At 43.7% G+C, this 16639-nt stretch overlaps 1 long non-coding RNA gene and 1 pseudogene across 1 annotated transcript in view; both read right to left on the bottom strand.

The window, feature by feature from the left end:
- Nucleotides 1-6971, bottom strand: part of LOC146817810 (uncharacterized) — a 53509-nt gene extending 46538 nt beyond the window's left edge. The window contains exon 1 of the long non-coding RNA XR_014963023.1: nt 6517-6971. This is a non-coding gene — a long non-coding RNA (uncharacterized LOC146817810). The remainder of the gene's footprint in view (nt 1-6516) is intronic.
- A 6864-nt stretch (nt 6972-13835) lies between these two features.
- On the bottom strand, nt 13836-13990 carry LOC146817809 (5.8S ribosomal RNA; annotated as a pseudogene).
- Nucleotides 13991-16639: the final 2649 nt, after the last annotated feature.

Raw genomic sequence — 16639 nt, 5'->3', positions numbered from 1 at the left:
TCTGTATGTATGCCCCTTCCCTGAGCGTGGATGTATTAGTTGTGTCCTTTCATTGCACATTTTTTCAAGTGCTACGTTTTTTGTTTTTGTTTAAGCATTCTACCAGAGTGTGAGTTTTTCATCTGTCTCCCTCATGTACTTCTACCTCCCTTAGTCCCACCTGCCAATCGACCCTCCATTGTCTGTCTGCTTGTACCCAGCTCCTACCTCCCACCCTCTGTTGTCTGTCTGCTTGACCCAGCCCCTCTGCACCACCTTCCTTTGTCTGTCTGCTTTCCCCCAGCATCTCCTGACCACCCTCCATTGTGCTTCTGGTTGCACACAGTCCCTCTCTCCCACCTTTCCTTGTCCATCTGCTTGCCCCAGCCCAGCTCATACCTCCCACTCTCCATTGTCTGTCTGCTTCCCCAGCCGTTCCTACATGCAGTCTTGCTCATGTGCTCCCCACCCATTTCCTTGCCCACCACCCTCTGTATTGTCTACGTCCGTCCCTCCTTGTTTCCACACTTCTTCCCTTCCTCACTCCCTCTGGGTTGCATTTCTCCCTCCATGTTGCCTCCCTCCTTCTCCCCTGAGAGCAATAGAAAAGAGCACTAGGGTGCGTCCAGCTCTGTTTGCATTATAGCATTTTTTTAAATTACTTTTAGCCATGTTACAGATATGTTGCTGTACAACATGGCTAAAAAACGTTGACGAAGCCAATAGCTCTCATAGGCAAGACCTACTGGCTTCGCCAATGCTTGTTGTTCATTATCACATATGAGAGCACTTTCAAACAAGTGAGTTCAGGATATATGCTGTTCAAAAATCGTCTCTTCTGTTTGATTTATAAACTACAAATTTGCTATGTGTAAAATAAAAATCGAACCCACAAAAATGGTAGACCTGACCCAAATCTTGCCTCCTAGATCACTAACAGCATTGTCATCGGGGCAGGAATGTTTCTCAGTTCATTTTCAAAAACTCTCCCTTTTAAATAAATAGTTCTCTGGTTCGGCCCTCCCTGGTATTTGTTGGCTCGCCCACCTCTATTATGACAACTAAGCAAAAAACCCTACTGGCTGAAGGTGCCCTTCATGACATGGAACCAGTTGACAGCTCTGCCATTCGTAAAAAGAGCTCTTTGAAGTGACCATTTTCCTTTTGTTTCATACAAAGAAACGTTATCTTGGTGGCGGGCTTGCAGATACATACATAATGACATCCAAAAACAAACAATGACGAGCTGTATTCATCAGAGGCTCATAAGTGCTTGTTTAATGATGTGGCTCACTCTGTGTGTGTCTTGGGATGTGTAATAAAAGTAGTGTAACGAAAGAGCATCTAAACTTTATTCCTCTCTCTTCTCTTTTTTGCAAAGCCAGCATGCCACTGTCGGATTAATATTCACTGCCCCGCACCGTCCAGTGTATTTATTATCGCTTTGTGTTTGTTTTGCCGGACGAGCGCATGGGCTGGCTGTTGATTTAAGTTGTAATAATGGCTGTCTCTGAGCACAAGGCAGCAAATGAATCCTGAAAGTAGCGATAAACGTTAAGTCTACATGCAGCGCTAGGCACCGCGCACTTTACAGCGCACTGAGGTCGTTTATTTTATTGATATATGCACTTAAAACCAGTGCTGGGTTCCTTAACCTGGCACAGGCTAATTGGAACCTGCTATAACTCTCTCAAGATGGAGGGAGCGCATTAAAGTATGCAGATTTCATGTTTACGACAAATTTTGAAGAGGTCGTTCCGCTAAATTTACAGCTGGACTCCTATCTAATTGGTTTATTGACAAATGTGTGAAAGTTCTCCTCTGCCAACTGTCAGCAATGCATGAACCATAGTTCGGAGCTGCTTTGGCTTCTGTATCGTTCTGGGACTTGTATTTGTTTCCTGCTGCCTGAGCATATTCATAAAGGGATTTCGGGTGACCACTGAGGAACAGACCTGCGTTTAATGAGGGGAGTATTTTACAGTGCTACATAAAAAAATAAAAGTATTCTCATCAATATGAAACAAAGTTTAAATGTAAAGTTAATGAACTTTGTAGAAGAGACGTGTCCTTTTGTGTAAGTTTTGTCATTGAGCCCTCAATGCTCAGAACACGCTCCCCAATAGAAAACGAGTGAAGAGCTTTTGGAACTTAGATTACTTCCGGTATCAAAGTGATTAGAACTTCATGTTTTAGGGTCACTGAGACTAAGGGCCAGGTGTACAATGCTTTTTTACGTTTGCAAACTGCCCGATTCGCAGAATTGGGCCGTTTGCGAACACATAAAGGCATTTTTAAAAGTAGAATGGCCCAATTGCGATTCGGTAACCTGTTTGAATCAGCAATATGGGTTTACGTTCGGTATTAGAAAGGGGCCTGTTTAGGGTGTTCTTTCCTAATAACGAATCGCAGTGACATGTATGAATGTTTTTCAACCGAAATGCAGTTGCAAAACATTTGCAATTTACCACCAACTTCACGTTGGTGGTAATCTATTCGCAAATGGGAAGGGGCTCCCAAGGGACTCCTTCCCCTTTGTGAATATTTGTAAAAACATTTTTTGAGTGCTGGCAGTGCTCCAATGGACTACTGCATACTCTTTAAAAACAAGCATTTGCAATGCAATTGGTCTCGCCCTTGGGGCCTCATAAGTATTTAACCATGCAGCACATTGTCTGCAGCTGGGGGCCAGTGGTGGTTCTACTGGGATGTAAGTAAGTAAGAAATGCAAATAAAAATGTTATTCCAAGAGCAACATAAAAGAAACGTATGCACTCTGTAGCCTCGTTTCTTTATCAGAAGAGCTATTACTTTTGTAAGCTATATTTAAACTATTATTTTTATAAGTTATTAAAAAGAATGATATTGCTGCAGAGGGTACGCTGTGATAATAGTTGCAGCTCAGACTTGAAATGTGTTCTCGTTATCTGTAGTGAGTACTGCTAATAACATGGGGTCTGACAGAATGTCATGTGGTCTTGCTTACAGATAGGTTTGTTTTGAGCCTGACTGTGTGTGAGCTGGACCTCCTGAGGGAGACGATGTGTGTTGTACATTATGTTTGTTTTAACTGTTCGTGTTCACTCCCCACCGGCAAGCAGATTTTTGAAATGCAGCCCACATATTACATGTCTCTTGCAGCTCCAGGTGCACTACTTACATGGAAGAGGCAGGGTTCGAGTACGTTTCACAGGGTGTATAAGCATTTGGTGCAGAAGACATGCTTGTGCCTTAACACAAAGCGCATAGAAATGCCACATTCATTTTTTTTTTTTTTTAACAACATTTTATTGGCATTTTGTCATGTAACATTCAAGACAGTAATGGGTAATTCCACAGTGCATACAGTGAATAACATATATATCACTGAATAATGCCACGTTCATGTTTCATGTACAGTTCATGAACAATTATCCTGCTGTAGAAGATACCTGGCTCTGATTGGCTGGGGCATTTGATTAATGATCACTTTCAGGCTAATGAGTGGCAGTCTGATAATGAGATCATCTTCTCTTTGTGTGATAGGCTCAGGCCTTGCATGGTACCCTTCAAGGAACTGCATGAGCTGGAATCAGCTAATGGCCTGCATTACTGCATACCACAAACACCAACTGTAAGAAACAACTGGGAGCAGGAGGGGCTACAATGGCTCATGCGCTTTGCAGCACTCCACTCGACCTAAAAAAAGTAACTTGGCCACTCCCACCAAAAACACACTGACCTATGCCCAGCAACTTGTGCAGTGATGACGTGGCATAATATCCAGAGCTGCCAACGTAGGCACTGTGCAACCAGGTTTGAGTCTAGGCGTTTGTTCTCCCCATGCCTAGTAAAAAAAATGAAATATATGATAAGAAAATAAAACAATGGTGAAATGGATGACAAATGTAGAATGTGGCACAGTACCTGACATGGGAGCTGTTGGTGAGCTGCGCAGAGCTCGTAGGGTGTGACTCCTGAAATGTAGGGGGTTAGTTGTGGCAGCGTCAGCGGGCTCGCACATGGGGCAACGTTGAAAGTAGGAAAGATATTAGTTTTGCTGCTGTGCAGCGCACGGATGTCATGCATAATTGTTTTTAAAAAGGCACGCATGTCGATCATATGTGTGAAGAGCTATTCAGAATGTAAAATGAGCATTGTGTGAGGGGAGGCAAGGGGAGATCAAGGGACTGCAAGGGGCCTATGAGCAGTGTTGTGGGAGGAGTGACAAGGAGGCACGAGGAGATTAATGGACGGCAAGTGGACTGAAGAGCACAAGTAAACAGAACACCTAATACGCAGAGGCAGACCTACCAAACAATAAAAGAGTGTTACCGAAGAATAACTAACATAAAGAGTAAAAACACATGTAACAGGGGCATTCCTCATGGGAGGATACAAAATTCCAAAAAGAGGGACTACTATGTGTATTCACCAATAAAAAGCCAGCATTTCTAAAAGACAGTAAAGGAAGCCAATGAAAAAGATGGGCATTTTTGGAAGCCCATATCCTAGATACAGCATGTCTCTTTGAGACAGTGCATACAATGCATGCACTGCCTAGGCAAGACCTAAAAAGTTAAAGAAAAGAAGAAGCGGGCCAGGAGCACTGTGAAACCAATGGAAAGCCGTTTCCAGAGCCACAAATAAATATGCGATCACCTAGGAGGTAGCGCCTCATAATGCCCTGTGAGCTGGCATTGGCTCAAATTTCTGTTGCATTTAGTGGCCTCAGGATGGCAGGGGCACCACCAATGGTTTCAAAGAGAGTTGAGGGGAACTACAAGACTCATTGCAACCCTCCCCCATGTTTCAAAAGTGACCCTAAGTTTCCAGGATGATGTAAATGATGACCCTCCCGGCTTGTCAGCCTACGTTTAAGCAATGACAAGGCTGGAACTTTTTTTCTGCCACCTGGCTGACCTCTAATGGTCAGTCCTAGGGCTACATGTTTTGTGGCCTAAAGGGAACAAAGAAAGATACTGACACATGCAATGTTGTTTCATGATGTATTATTTGAAAGATATATTGCTGAGAGCAGGGCTTTCAGTGAGATAAAAAAAGTGTGGGGTGGGGCCGTAAAAGGGAGTGCCCTATACAGTTAAAGGCTTGGCTTAAATTCAAATCCCCATAGAGTGCAACCCTAGCCACACTTTTGCATAGAATCGCACTGCCTTTAGACATAACTCATTTGTGGGCGTTATCAACACCTCGATGTCACTTAGATCAAAGTATGCACTACACACAAGCAATTCACTGCAAGAAAAAAATACAGAAAGACATGCTGGAAAAAGGTAACACTCACAGGGGATGCAAAATTAAGTAAAGCATGTGAAAAATAGACAAGAAGAATTACCTTAAGTTTTGTTATATTTATTGTTTGGAAAATCGATGTGTTTTTGTAAAATTAAGAACATGACTGTAGGACCCAAAAAGGACCTCTTACAATGTCTGTTTACAATTACTGCTTGCTCTGAGACCTGGCGGGACTCCCTTAATGCCCTGGCTGACACTAATGTTTCATAAACGTGCAAAGCTTTATTCATTTTAATGATTGTGATGAAATACCTTATTGATGTATGTGAGGGAAAGATGGTTTAGTCAACATGTGATTCTGGTCTTCAAATTTGGTAACCTTGATAAAGCCTGTAGGCTTGCTTTACTTAGAACGACATTCTCCTTCCTATATGATAATGTGCTCTATGGTGTGGGGCGACCTGACTCTAAAGGGTCAAACGCAATGTCATACAAGGTATTTCCACCAGTCTTATATATATATTTGTAAATTACTGCGTAATATTTAGTAGTGTGTAATCAATGTACTCCCTTTTCTAAAGAACAACCACAGCCTGGACAATCATTTATTGAATACTAATATTACATGCCAGTAAAAGGTGATTAATAGTCCACACATCCTCCACTGAGTAGGCCTTGCACTGCTCTGCTTCCTTACCCTAATAGAGTCAATGAGGTGCTTGGTTCCCAGTGATAAGGTATTGTGAACCTTTTATCTCTGCTGGCCTCACATCCTGCACAAGTAATAGCCAGGTTTCTTTTAAGTGTAGAAAAAGAAAAAGAGAACATCCATAAATGTAAATGTTTTCGCCAGTGTAAAACTAGCTCTTCTGAACTGGAAAATTGGTTGGCACTCGTAAAAGAACAATTTGGGTCTATAAGCAAACCTTAGACTCTCAAATAGCTCTGTGAGTTGGGTACCCGTACACAAACAGTTCTGAAATAGTGCAGTCGGAGATTCAGACGACTAGTTTCTGCAATGCTGCCCTTCTCAAATGTGTAAGTGAAAAACAAGACCAGTCATTCGAGTTTTCCATGTTACTGTTTGTTGTTTCAGTTGGACTTTTAAACGGTTCAGAGTGCATTACTATCATATGGCTCGCATATTCCATTTACATTTGTCAGCATTTTGCATTTCTAGACCTCATGTTTCTCATCGCAACGCGTTAAGCCGCTGTACCTCACTCGGGCATGGGTGTGGCTGCCTATTACCGGAGAGCAAAACAAGTCCCAAAAATAACAACCTAAAAATAAGGGACTTACCCCTGTACACTCAATGTTCCAGAGAAGACTGGTCAAGGGGGTGGCCCAACCCGGCCTCGTCCGGTCTAAGACAGGCCAGTCTTGGCCGGGCCCTCCCCGCACTGCGAGACTGCTGGAGTGAATTTATGGCATTTCTGATCCTCTCGCGTGACCTAACCCCTCCTCACTGGGCCAGCAGGGGTCCGTAATCAAGTGCGTAGTGCTTAGTCCAGGGCCCGTAGGCAAAGTGAGAATACTTGATCTCCCGCGCTGCAAGACTGCCGGAATTAATTTATAGCGTTCCTGCTCCTCTATCGTGACGCAGCCCCTCCTCACAGGGCCGGCATGGGTCTGTAATCCGGCAGGGGTCCGTAATAAAGTGCGTAATGCTAAGCCCAGGGCCCGTAGGCAAAGTGCAGAATACTCAATCTCCCGGGCTGTGGGACTGCCGGACTTAATTTATGGCGTTCCTGCTCCTCTAGCGTGACGTAGCACCTCCTCACAGGGCCGGCAGGGGTCCGTAATAAAGTGTGTAGTGCTCAGTCCAGGGCCTGTAGGCAAAGTGCAGAATACTCGATCTACATGATGTCACATTATGAGAATTCCATTTGGGGAATAATTCCAACGCAAAAGCATATAAACAATGCAATCAGCACAAACAGTATTTTCTGAACATGAACAGCAGTTCTATTTAATTAGAGAGGCTATATATATTGAGACCAATTATAACACTAGACGATACATTTCACAATAGTTAAGGACTTAAATAGCAACCAAAGTAACAATTATAATCGGGTGATCACTGCACAAAAGAATAACGGTGTGGACGTTTCGCTTCTTTAGAAATGAAAGTTTTTTTGGAACCTTTCGTACACGACGACAATATCCAGACACATTTGCCAATCTATTCGCTAAAAGCGACGTGCCACAGTAAAAAATACCAAAATGGAAGCTGTATAAAATTAAACAGGCGGACGTCTGAATGTCAAAACATTACTTAATTTGAGCCGGTGACGGACAACGACACTAATTTTTGAGACCGGCACTTCTTTGTCGTGATCAAACATTTCCTGAGAGCAAGGCTGAGACAAACTCGCAAACGGGAAAGGGGGGAAACTAATGGAAAACATGCAAAACAAGTCTAGTTACTAGGATGAGGCATCTCCCCGCCGGTCCCGCGTCGCATCACGTCTCCGAGTCCTCGCATGGCAAGTGGCAAATCATAAGACTGGATGCGAGCGGTCAGGAACATTCTTCTCATACATGAGTTTGAGCTATTGTTATTGTAAATAACAATGCCTTTTATTTTTGTTTTGGATTTTAAAACATGAATAAAAGACATTGCCGTTTACAATGCCAATAGCTTAAACTCGCGTAAATCCGAGACCTATTGCATTGTAAACGCTTGTTTAGGCATGCTGAAGTGGATGCCTGCTTGTGCCCCGGGGGGACCGCAAAGTGCATTCTGCTAGAGAAGCACTCTAGTAGGTCCCTGCTTTTGCCCCAGGGGCACTATAGTGCACGCAATGGACACAAAGATAAACCCCTTTAAGGGGGCTTGTTTTGAAGCGACGAGCGGTGGCGTAACATGTAAAGCTGCCGACGTTGGAGTTGGAGAGCAGAGTTCGATCCTTGGCTTGGGCTGTATATTGATAAATCATTGAAAGAAGGTCCGCGGCGTGGGCTGTATTAATCCTAAATAACTAAATAATTAAACAGAGATCTCAGATAAAACAAGCTTTGTGGGGAGAGACAAATAAAACAAGCATTGGCAGAGACACATAAAACAAGCATTGGCAGAGACACATAAAACAAGCATTGGCAGAGACAAATAAAACAAGCCTTGGCATAGACACATAAAACAAGCATTGGCAGAGACAAATAAAACAAGCATTGGCAGAGACAAATAAAACAAGCATTGGCAGAGACAAATAAAACAAGCATTGGTAATGCAATAGTATGGGTGTGTGAGAAGGCACTGGAAGAAAGTAGTCTGTGCAGTAAAGGGGCCAATAGCCGTGGAAGGACACAAATGAAGAAATGTCAATCATAAGGAGGGACTAACAAGCCTACAACCAATCGGAAGGCACCATCTAGGACACCAGCCAATGAAAATGATGGGTGGAGAGTGGGTGGAGCTTATATACACTATAGTGTATACTGCATGTCTCAACGAGACAGCGCAAGCGCTGCCTAGGCGAGACCTAATGAAAAGAAAACATTTCCTTTTTCTTTCTGAAACACATCTCATTTTCCTTTAAGGAAAATGGGCTGCATTGAAAAAAAAATTGCTTTATTGAAAAGCAATCACAGACATGTTGGTCTGCTAATCTCTGCAGGCTACCGTCCCTGTGATTTTTGCGATTATCAATGAATCACAAACCGAGCCCTACCTCATTAATATTCATGAGGTAGGTCTATATGAGACTCACTGGGATTTGCAAAATGTGTAATACATACATTTGTACATGGGTGTTTGCAAATAGCAAATAGCGAATCGCAAAAATACGCTATTTAGTAATCGCAAACGATTATCTACATACATCTGGTCCTACATGTGTCGTATGTGGTCAGATTAATAGCTGCAGAGCTTGCTTGTTGAAATCCTGGTACAAGGATGACATTGTTAATGGAGACATGGGGATATCCATCAATACCCAGGCCCAGATTTACTAATCTTTCACACAGCGCAGCAAGGCAACTTGCTCCACTGCTTTGCTTTAAGGGTAGAGAGCTGAGCCGTGTCATATTTACAAAGATATAGTGCTGTTCAGCTTTCTCCATGCACTGCCGCACTTTTGGCTGCCTAGTGCCAACGCAGGGTCCCTTGGGCCCTGGTGCCGGGGTGCCTGCGTTGTGAGCAGGATTATTTTGTGCAGGAAGGGACACTTTCCTACACATAAACAATGCTCAGAGACTTATTCATTGTATGTGTGCAGCTTCTCATTACATCCCTCTGTGTGCATCAGTCCTGATGGACTTGTAAAATCCTCTCCAAACTTCTACTGACTGTGCTCTCAATTACCCTACTCATGCCATCTTTTTTGTCCCACTTGCTCTTACTGTACACCTCATCTCTCCCATTTATGACTGACGTCCTCCTTACCCATGTCTATGTCGGTATTTTTTGTCATGAAGTTCTACCTCAGCTTCTAGTGATACGCAGGTCCTAGTACAGCAGTAATGTGACAGCAGCTGAGCGCCCACTTCATGAATGTTCCACTGCAACAGGCACTCTCACTATCAGACATTGGCATTACAACTGCCAAGGCACTCTGATTCATTTCAACCGACCTCAGTTTTATAACAATAGTAAACATTCCTATTCTTAAAGTATAAAGAGAGATTTATTAAAATCATAAAGGGAATGCATGCATTTAAATATATATGAATACAACATTGGAGAATGAAAAAATAAAAAGCTCGATCAATTAAAAAATTAATAAGTAAATAAGGGGTGAGGGAGAGAAGGATTGAAATACACATGAAACCACACTGCATAATGTCCGATTGCAAGTATCTAGAAAAACTTATATAACTATGTAATCAACCAATAACAACAGAATAAGGAAAAACATTACCGATATCCATTACTCTTCTTCTTTTCCACTTACAGTGCATCTTCTGAACCACATTGTTATCCTCTATGGAATGTACATTAATGCCTATTGAGAATTACACCCTCTATAAAGACCGTTCAGTAAATAAATAAATAAATAAATAAATAAATAAATAAATAAATAAATACATATATACATACATAAATAAATATTTAGGGGCCTATTATGATGGCTGGCAGATTGCCACCGTCCAGCCGGCGGTGGCGATCCGCCCGCCATCACAACTACATTTACCCCCCGCCATATTACCATGGCGGGGGGTACCTTGGCGGATGGAAAGTCCGTCCATCCGCCACTTTTCCGCCGGTTGGCAATACGCACGATTGCTGGCCGGGCGGAAAAGGCCACAATATGGTGGCGGTGCCTTGCGGTGACTCCGCCATGGAAAGGCATACAGTAAATCACTGGTTGGCTGCACTTGGGGGATACCTATTGTACCCCCCTTCGTTGCCACGCACAGGGTGGCAGGCACCGCGCGGTGCCTGTCACGTTGTGCATGGTAATGCACAACATGGCACTTTAACATTGTGGCGGGTACTGCTCACAGCACCGCCCGCTGCAATGTTAAAGATGCTGGATGCAACCGCCAGGGTGGCGGTCGCATCCTAATTGGCCTCGAGGGACCGCTGCACCTTTGGTGATCGGTCATATTCTCAGATACTGTGGCGGGTGAACTTTGTCCGCCCGCCATCGTAATGGGGCCCTTAGTGTGATCCTGGGAGCTGGAGTTTTGGAACAACTCAGATCATGGAAAGTAAACCTTGGGTTCTCAGGTCATAAAATGTCTATGCTCAGTAGTAAATCTATAGAAAATATATCAGTTTCCTGATCGGAGAAATCAGCAGAAAGCATCAACAAAAAAGTGCTACTTTCTTATCGAGCAATGTCACAGTAATAAAAAAGTAATGGTAATACAGAAACATTTGTGAGGATAGCCATTGCAGCAATAAGCAAATGGGACTGCAACAAAGATACCTTTGGGCAAAATGAAATCATATACTGCTGTCTGAGAAAATGTTTTTGTAACAGCATGGACTGGTCTATGAAAATATCACGGTGCAGATGAACATTTTGTTTAACTCGAAGCCCATCACATAGCAGAAAGATTTAACAACTTCAAGGTCTACTGCTCTAGCCGTAAGGCCACATCCTCTCCACTCAGTCTTTTTCCTAAGTCCCCATGTCTTTTCAAAGACCAATATCTATTAATGTATTTAAAGTAAGTGTAAAGATATGACACAACTGGGATATTGAGAAATGCCTGGAAGTGTTTTGGGTGGAACAAAATGAATCTGCTTTACAGATGGATAGTACTTAAGGATGAGGCCAGAAGCTTCCCTGTTGCAATTTAGCTTTGATACTCCATGCGTCCATGATTCATTAGGAAGACAAAGCATTGAACGTGTTCACACACCAGTCGTAGACTATGCACATCAACGGTTTGGCCTTAGGCATGTAACCTCTATTAGACTGGCACCAGAGCTTTCACACAGGCCGCTGAACCTAAAGCATTTCCAATAAAGTCTTTCACTTATGATGAGACATCCCAGGAAGAAATCTTGCCGTGGTTGTTCCACTGAGCTGCTCTCCCCAAAGAACCTATGCAGGGATGTAATCACAGATATCCCCAGAAAGCTTGAGATTAGATGGAAGACCCTTATTAAGGTTCCACTATTATTAACTAGCACTGTTGGGGATGGCTTCCTGAGAGACCAGCAGTCTAGAAGGAGACTGACGGGGTAGCCCATCTAGATATGTCACATAAAGTAACATTTAGGATTAGCAATTTTCTCCTCATGTTCCTCAAACAGTAAGTGATGGTTAAAACAGATGATAATACATGTACTCACAAAAGGGTTTGGAGGGGAGGAACATTCTTACTGTGGAGCGGCTGCTTAGGCATAAAATATAAAACTGTACATACTCCGGCAGAGCATGTGAGGAGCAGCCGTAGAGCAGTGGTTTGTAAACTGTGGCCCATGGAACCCTGGGAGTCCGCAAAACCTCATCTAGGGGGCCACAACTGTCAAAGACATCAAATAAAAGTAGCTAATTAATAAAGTATATATATTTATATATGCATAAAAAAGAAAAATGAAAATTGTAACATGCGCTATGAATGTGTAGGAATTTGAAACTGGAGGCTATAAATTAAGCTGGTATCCTTAGATAAATGTTTGGGAGCAGCACAAGTACGGCAAACAGAATCTAATATGGATGTTTGGTGGCCTCAACTGATGCACTGGTATGCAAAACAAAAAGGAGCAAACAAGACAAATTGATATGCTAGAGTCTAGCATATCACTGTCTTTTAGCAGTAAAATCAAAAACTTCCAATAATGGTATATATTCGTTTTGTTTGTAAATTAATAGGGCCCGATTCACAGAACTAACTTAAGACAAAATCCTAAACTTACTACCATTTTGGTATTCACAGAAGGCACTTACTAATTTTGGTATTCACAGAAGGCACTTACTCATTTCGGTATTCACAGAAGTTAGGAGTCCTAACTTTAGGACTCCTAAATGCCTTCTGTGAATACCGAAAGTCTTAAAATTAGGATTTTTCTCAGTTTAGTAGTAGTATAGTTAGGACTCCTAACTTTAGGACTCCTAAATGCCTTCTGTGAATACCGAAAGTCTTAAAATTAGGATTTTTCTCAATTTAGTAGTCCTAAGTCTAAATTTAGGACTACTAAATTGAGAAAAATCCTAATTTTAAGACTTTCGGTATTCACAGAAGGCATTTAGGAGTCCTAAAGTTAGGAGTCCTAACTATACTACTACTACTAAACTGAGAAAAATCCTAATTTTAAGGCTTTCGGTATTCACAGAAGGCATTTAGGAGTCCTAAAGTTAGGACTCCTAACTTCTGTGAATACCGAAATGAGTAAGTGCCTTCTGTGAATACCAAAATGAGTAAGTGCCTTCTGTGAATAACAAAATGGTAGTAAGTTTAGGATTTTGTCTTAAGTTAGTTCTGTGAATCGGGCCCATAGAGTATTTTATCATTGGTGTATTTGTTTGTTGTACACATGTTTCTGTATTTTATTTTGTATTGTTTTGAGGTTCAAATTATCAAAATTGCATAAACTGGGGTCCCCAGCTTCCAGTAGTGATCCAGTGGTGGTCCATAGAAGTCAAAAGGTTCTAATGAAATATGCTTGGGGTGGTACGTGTATTAAATGTGGTCCAGACATAGTATCTCAAGGGGACCAATGTCAAGGTAGGGGAAATGGAGAAATAATGTCAGACATGCAGTTGTAACATGCTGACTACTGTGAGACTCTTCCTTAAGTGTCAGTAATCTTATAATGTCTACTTAGTCCCAGGCAAAATACGGAAATAGGAAGGGACTGGCACTGGAGCAAGTAATTCTAATTGGAAATGAGAATTCTCAGCTTTTTTTCCGGGACATCCAGCAGCTTGTCCCTAAAAAGTTTCCCTCAAGGAGAGAATGTGCTTGGTAAAGTGCTCTACATGTGTCCTTTAATAAGGTTACATTGAAACAGTTAAAAATATTGACAGGCAGAATTAATGACTTCCATACATGGGGCCAATAGAGGCTGAGCTTAAAATGTTTCTTTCTAGCTGAGAGATTTTCTTGCTCGGACTCTTTACCTTTTTGCCAAAGAACTGAAGAAAGCATTCCTGGATAGGCATCCCTCTGTGACAGCCCCAACTTAGCCCTGGGAGAGCACAGGGTGATTGACATTCAAACGACTATCAGACAGGCGTAGCCCCAGGAGGAACCAAGAGCTGCAAGGTGAGTTCAAAGTGTCGATGATCAATGTGTCCTGCAATTCAATACTAACTCTCTCAGGTTGCTGAGTTCTTCATCAGTGTACCAGCCAAGTGATCAACCGCCAAGTGTCACAGGCAACTTGTGCAATGCTCTCACACCTGTTGGTGCAGAGCAGGAGGAAGTAAGCACCAACCATCCACCACCCACGCAGTGAGACAGCCAGCAACCTGTCATGCACCCACAATTTAAGAAAGTGTTACCAGGTGTTTGGCCCAGCAGCCCCACCCCACTGCCACAGCAGGCAGGCAGGCAAGCGAGAGACTCCCACGGCAGCAGAGGCAGGAAGCTCCACCACCAGCCCTCCCGGACAAGGCCACATAAGTCTTTAACCCCCAACTCGCCCACACAGGACCAGTCCACCAGGTACCTTATGATGAGGGAAGGTTGCCCCACCAATACATCAGCCATCTGCCACCCACTATGGCCAGTGGGAGCCAGGGCTGTATCCCTGCACTTCAAGAGTCCCCAGTTTAGGCAGCAGTCCGAGCCATGCCAGCGTCCTGGTAGGAGGCACCAAGGGGAGAAGAGCCAGGTTCCCCCATACCATCAAAGCAACTCACCCGCTTCTGGTACATGCATGGAAGCTCAGGTGGCCCGGAGTAGCATCTCCCCCGTCCCTAAGTACAGCTTACACTGGCTTTGAGGGTTTATGGGATCGCCACCGAGAGGAGCCAGGGTTCCCCCAAGGCCCTAGCTCCTTTTCATCCAGGCTCCACTGCCACCCAAAAGAGGCCAATCCTCAGTCACTCAAATCCATGTGGCTGATATTGGGCTTGAGAGGGCCAAGGTAGCAGGTATTTAAGGGGCCCAGCCTTGGGAGGCACTGCAATTCAGTTACACCCAGGGTACATGCTGGATGAACATGGATGTCCTCTTGGGAGGGCTGTCTAAGGTATCGTCCTCATCCCAGAGGGTCTGGGGCATCACCCACCCCTGGTCCTTCACATGTTAGTTCAGTCCTCCCAAGTAGAGGAGCCAGCCCCATGTCTGGTCCTCACCTAAGCACCCAGCAAACATGGGCAGCTCTACCAGCCAGGGTGCACAAGGAAATGGCCAGGCCCTGTGCATTGGGTTCCGTCTTGCAGGTGCCAGAGGTTTAAGGCTGTCACTGACAATCACTCAGGCCGCATTAATGATGCTTCCATAGGGTCACCTATGGAAACCTTGTTACGACTTTTACTTCCTCTAGAAAGTCAAGTTGGATCATCTTCTCAGCGCTCCACCAGAGCAATTGCCAAGCCCGGCAGGGCCAATACAAGGACCTCACTAAACCATCTAATTAGTTGTAGAAACGGGCAGTGTGTACAAAGAGCAGGGACTTAATCAGCGCAAGCTTATGACCCGCACTTCCTGGGAATTCCTTGTTCATGGGAAAAAATTGTAATCCTCAATTCCTATCATGAACGGGGTTCATATGGTTACCCTTAGGAGTCTGCAAAGGGTAGACACATGCTGATCTATCACGTGTAGCACATGTGCAGTCCATGACATTTAAGGGCATCACAAACCTGTTACTGCTCGATCTCTTGTGGCTGAACACCTTGTGTTCCTCCATGAAGTTGAACACCATCCACTGGGGGACACGTAACTAGTTAGCATGGAGGAGACTCATTTGTCATTGGAATTAACCAGACAAATGGCTCCACCAACTAAGAATGGCCATGCGCAATCACCCACAGAAATGAGAAAAAGCTATCAATCTGTCAATCCTTTCCGTGTCCGGGTCGGGGGAGGTTTTCTGTGTTGATTCAAATTAAGCCGGAGGCTCCACTCCTGATTGTGCCGTTCTGTAAAATTCCTTTAAGTTTCAGCTTTGCAACCATACTCCCCCCGGAACCCAAAGACTTTTTTTCCCAGAAGATGCTCAGCAGGTCATTAGAATAACGTCTCTGGATCTCTAGTAGGCATTGTTTATGGGCGGAACTACGACGGTTTCTGATCATCTTCAAATCTCTGACTTTGATTCTTAATTAATGAAAACATTCTTGGCAAATGCTTTCACTTTGGTTCATCTTGCGGCAGTCCAAGAATTTCACCTCTAGCGGCCTGGTATGAATGCATAGACCATCCCTCTTAATCATGGCCTCAGTTCCGAAAAACAACTGAATAGAACCAACATCCTATTCCTTTATTTCTAGGTGACGTGTCCAGGACACTCGCCTTCTTTGAAAACTCTAATGTTTTCAAAGTAAACGCTTCAGCCCGCAGGACATTCAGTCAAGAGCATCAAGGGGAGAATGAGAGGCAGAGGCTGGGACAGGCAGTAGCTTGCCTCCCAGGTGACCACCACCTCAATCCCAAGATCCAGCTACGAGCTTTTTAACTGCAGCAACTTTAATATGCACTATTGGAGCTGGAATTACCACAGCTGCTGGCACCAGATTTGCCCTCCTATGGATCCTTGTTAAACGATTTAAAGTGTATTGATTCCAATTGCAGGGCCTGGAAGGAGTCCTGTATTGTTCTTTTTCGTCACTAGCTGACTGAGTTGACAGTGGGTGATCTGCGCACCTGCTGCCTTCCTTGGATGTGTTAGTTATTTCTCAGGCTCTCTTTCCCGGAATAGAACCCTGATTCCCCATTATCCATGGTCACCATGGTACATACAGAAAGCACCATCGAAAGTTGAAAGGGCAGACATCTATATGTATCATCACTGTCACGGGGACGTGTGATCAGCTCAAGGTTATCTCAAGTCACCAAAGTGGCCAGGCGAGCC

The sequence above is a fragment of the Triturus cristatus genome, chromosome 6 (genome assembly GCF_964204655.1).
Source record: "Triturus cristatus chromosome 6, aTriCri1.1, whole genome shotgun sequence".
Classification (NCBI taxonomy): domain Eukaryota; kingdom Metazoa; phylum Chordata; class Amphibia; order Caudata; family Salamandridae; genus Triturus; species Triturus cristatus.
The sequence above is the reverse complement of the archived record's forward strand: the minus strand, read 5'-3'. Positions and strand labels throughout refer to the sequence as shown.